This window comes from Callorhinus ursinus, unplaced genomic scaffold (genome assembly GCF_003265705.2).
Source record: "Callorhinus ursinus isolate GAN/ISIS: 27379988/994484 unplaced genomic scaffold, GSC_fseal_2.0 scaffold1, whole genome shotgun sequence".
NCBI lineage: Eukaryota > Metazoa > Chordata > Mammalia > Carnivora > Otariidae > Callorhinus > Callorhinus ursinus.
Genome location: NW_027397063.1, coordinates 41,463,703 through 41,468,516, shown reverse-complemented (window position 1 = coordinate 41,468,516; position 4,814 = coordinate 41,463,703).

Sequence of the window (4,814 nt, the reverse complement as noted above, 5' to 3'; positions counted from 1 at the left end):
CCAACTGAGCCACCCAGGAAACCTAGCAAAGATTTTTAAAGATTTTATTTTTTATTTATTTGGCAGAGAGATACAGAGAGAGAACAAGTAGGCAGAGAGGCAGGCAGAGGGAGAAGCAGGCTCCCCACTGAGCAGGGAGCCCGATGCGAGGCTCAATCCCAGGACCCTGGGATTATGACCTGAGCCTAAGGCAGCCGCTTAACCGACTGAGCCACCCAGGCACCCCCCTAGCAAAAATTCTTAAAAAGCAAAACAGGTATATGCACTTTAAAAGAGATATGCCTAAAGCAGAATAAAATGGAAAGTCAGAAAGCAAAGAAATAGGAAGAGAAACATTATGTTGAAAAAAACTAATCAAAGAAAAGTGTTGTAGTTATTTATAGCACATGAAACAGAATTTAAGGCAAAAATAATTTTTCAGGATAAAAATGTAGTTAGATAACAATAAAAGAAAAAAATACATTGGTGTGTACTATTTATCAAGTAACACACCATAAATTGTATATTTAAAAAATATATAAAGTTGAGGCACCTGGGTGGCTCAGTTGGCTAAGCATCTGACTCTTGATTTCAGCTCAGGTCATGATTTCAGGGGCTTGGGTTGGAGCCCCACATTGGGGTTTAAGACTCTATCTCTCTCTCTTCCTTTGCCCCTCCTCCCCTCTCTCTCTCTCAATAAAAAGAACCATGTATATTTTTAAAAGATATATATATATATATGAAATACACACACATAAAACAAAATTTGACAGCATTACAATAAGAAATGGACAAAACCACCTGCACTGAAGCTGATTTTGTATGTCTCTTAGTATAATTTAAGCAGACTAGAGGAAAAGTCAAAATGTAGAAAATAAGAACATCAATCTTCCTCTAATGGACACAATATAGCATTGCACCCAGTACCTTGAGAACGTGCAGGTATACTTCAGAGATACTGCTTTTTGCTTCACCTGGCACTTTTATGTTATGGAGATGGCTTCTTTCCTTAAACCTCATGACCGAACCTCTGCTAGCTTCCAACTTTTCTTCTGCACCTTCCACACCTCTGTCAGCCTTCACAGAATAGAAGAGAGTTAGGGTCTTGCTCTGGATTAGGTTTTGGCTTGAGGGAAGGTTGTGGCTGGTTAGATATTTTCTCCAGACCACTAAAACTTTCTCTATATCAGCAATAAGGCTATTTTGCTTTCTTATCCTTCATGTGTTCACTGGAGTAGCACTTTTCATTTCCTTCAAGAACTCTTCCTTTGCATTCACAACCTGGCTAACTGTTTGGCACCAGATGCCTAGCTCTCAGTCTGCCTTGGCTTTTAACATACCTTCCTCCCTAAGCTTAATCATGTCTAGCTTTGACTTAAAGTGAGAGACATATGACTCTTCTCTCACTTGAACACTTAGAGGCTATCGTGGGGTTATTAGCTGGCCTAATTTCAATATTGTGTTTCAGGGAATAGAAAGGCCCGAGAAGAGGGAGAGAGATGGGGAAACAGACAGCTGGTGGAGCAGAACATACAGAACAGTCATTGATTAAGTTTGCTGGGTTATAGGGGCATAGTTTGGGGTGGGGGTCCCAAGACAGTTACAATAGTAACATCAAAGATCACTGATTACAGATCACCATAACGAATATAGCAATAATGAAAAAGTTAGAAATATTGTGAGACTTGCCAAAATGTGACACAGAGACATGAACTGAGAAAACACTGTTGGGAAAATGGTGCTGTTAGACTTGATGCAGGGTCGCCACAAACCTTCAATTTGGAAAAATGCAGTATCTGTGAAACACAAGAAAGCAAAGTGCAATAAAACAAGGTCAAGGTGTGCCTGTTTAGCCACATTGTCTATTAGTATCATTGTCAGAGGGCTGAAACCACCATGACTCCTATTAGTGTGCGTGTATATATATATATATAAAATATATAATTAATATTGTGTATATAGACTTTGTTAATGTTTATATATGAATATATCTGAATATATATATAGTGTGTGTGTGTATATATATATATATATGTATATATATAGTCATTCAAACTTCACAACTTCAGAATACACTGTAACACTAAAATGGCTTTCTGTACAATATATTTCTCTCCTAAGGATCAACTAATTAAAATTCTTCCAACCTACACTTCTGGCATAACTCATCCAATTTGTAATGAAAACTAAATTACATGAAAAATAGAACTAAGATGCATAGAGGGGAAAGAGCCATTTACGAAATATGACTGATTAATTTTCCCCTGGTTTATATGTGTCGAAGTACATATTTTATCTCTTCAGTATCAAAAACTACAGTCTCTTCCAGAGCTATTTAGTATATCAAACCCACACATTTCTCCCTACCCTGTCAAGTGAGCTGTATAATGAATTATCACATTAGAATGTCTAGGATATTCCTGAAAGAAGTAAATTTTATTTTTTTATTACTATTACTGCTCTTCCAAGATCTCTGTATGCTTTTATTTATCATTCTCTGCTTACTGTTAGCAGTATGGTCATTCCATATTTTGAATGGATTCTGCCACTTGAAACCACAGGAATCAGAAAAAGAATAACAGGAAGTGTATAGGTAAAAAGTGTTCCACCTAGTTAATTGGCTTCCTTATGCATAATTAGTGTGCATGTTCATAAGATACATAGATGAATTTACCTCTGCTTATCTTCCAACAGAAAGTGGGAATGAGGAAAGAATACAATAAAAAAAGAAAAGAAAATTACTCCAGTTTTATTCATGAGTCCCAGTCACAATGTTTCTGAAATGTCAAACAAACCTGAAAGACATAAATACCATATGAACAAAACACACTCATAATTTAACACCTGTCTCCAATGAATAGGATATGGTATTTTCATGCTTATGTGTTAATGCAATGTGTCACTTTTGGTGCTACCTCCATGGAATATCTGTAAAGGAGCCATGTACATTTTGAACTTGGCTGTAGTGTGCATGCTCTGAGGATTCATATGCATTTTTTTCCAATTAGACTCATTTCACCTTGCATGGTTTCTGAATTATGAGCATCACTGCATTGTTGTTTAAATGTGAATATGATACTAAAGGAAGGAAATAGGTTAACACAGACATAATAAAGAAGACTTAGCTTTTGGCATATCTTTTTTGGAGAAATAGCAATAAGATAACTAGCCTAACTTTTTTGGCACAATATGTTTAGGAGTTGCTGATAAGCTCAGGGAAAGATGAGGATGACAATATACTGTACTGCAGATTAGTAGTCTAGAGGGTGACAGAACATGAAGGATTTGAGAGTATAACCTGAAATATTGTAGAGAGTTGTAAAATACTGACTGTTTTGCCCTCCTCTTCCATCCTTCCTTTAGGTTTTTGCAGCCCAAGATATAAAGGGATGTGTTTGGAGGTAAGTGTCAGATTTCAGAGACAGACTAGGTGAGGGTAGAGTAAAGTTATCAGTGAAGTCATTTTGAACCTTTATACACTCCATAATCTTGAGAAAGTTATAAGAAGTTGTTAAGCCTTAGTTTCATCCATGAAATGAGGATAATAATGAAAACAGCACTCTGATACTATGAAATCAGGTTTGTATAGTGTTTGGTAAAATGAGTTTCGGTCTAAATGTCAGTTATATTTCTGTGGTGCTTACAGAGCCCCTCACACTGAGCTCACTACATCATGTATCCTTAAGCCACACTGTATGGAAAGTACTGCTATCATCCCCATTTCACGGTAAAGGAAACAGGCATAAAGAAGTGGAAAGTTTTGGGCAGGGTCACACTAGTAATGAAGCAGCCAGGATCTGGCCCAAGAAGTCTGACTTTGCATTCTTCCCCATTTTGTTATACTTCCTCTGAAGTGAATGCATGCTTGGGGTGATCATTGACCACCTCTTGCCACGTCTTCCTCAATGTTTTCTTGTGGCCCTCGAGGGATGACCTCTAGATGTGCTAGTACATCACATCCTTATTGCTTATTTTGCAGTGGCTTTTCCTGAAAGTGAAGGGTAAAATTCACTTCTGTCCTGATTTTTCTCTAAGGTTAATATTAACTGGTAGGGATTTAGGAATCATGTCTAGAAAATGCAGGTAGAAGTATTGTGAGCTGGCGTGGCACAGACAACTGAGCAGTTATGCCATCCCAGCAGGTCAATGAGCTGAATCTTTGAAAGACAAGCCCCCTGGAAAACAATATGGAGGCTCCTCAAAAAGTTGAAAATAGAGCTGCCCTATGACACAAACGTAGGGATCCAAAGGGGTATGTGCACCCCGATGTTTATAGCAGTAATGTCCATAATAGCCAAACTATGGAAGGAGCCAAGATGTCCATCAACAGATGAATGGATAAAGAAGATGTGGTGTGTATATACAATGGAATATTATGCAGCCATCAAAAGGAATGAAATCTTGCCATTTGCAATGACATGGATGGAACTGGAGGGTATTATGCTACGCGAAATAAGTCAACCAGAGAAAGACACATATCATATGATCTCACTGATATGAAGAATTCTTAATCTCAGGAAACAAACTGAGGGTTGCTGGAGTGGTGGGGGGATCGGAGAGATGGGGTGGCTGGGTGATAGACATTGGGGAGGGTATGGGATATGGTGAGCGCTGTGAATTGTGTAAGATTGTTGAATCACAGACCTGTACCTCTGAAACAAATAATACATTATATGTAAAAAAAAAAAAAAAAAGAAGAAGATAAAAGGAAGGGAAAACTGAAGGGGGGGAAATCAGAGAGGGAGATGAACCATGAGAGACTATGGACCCTGAGAAACAAACTGAGGGTTCTAGAGGGGAGGGGTATGGGGGGATGGGTTAGCCTGGTGATGGGT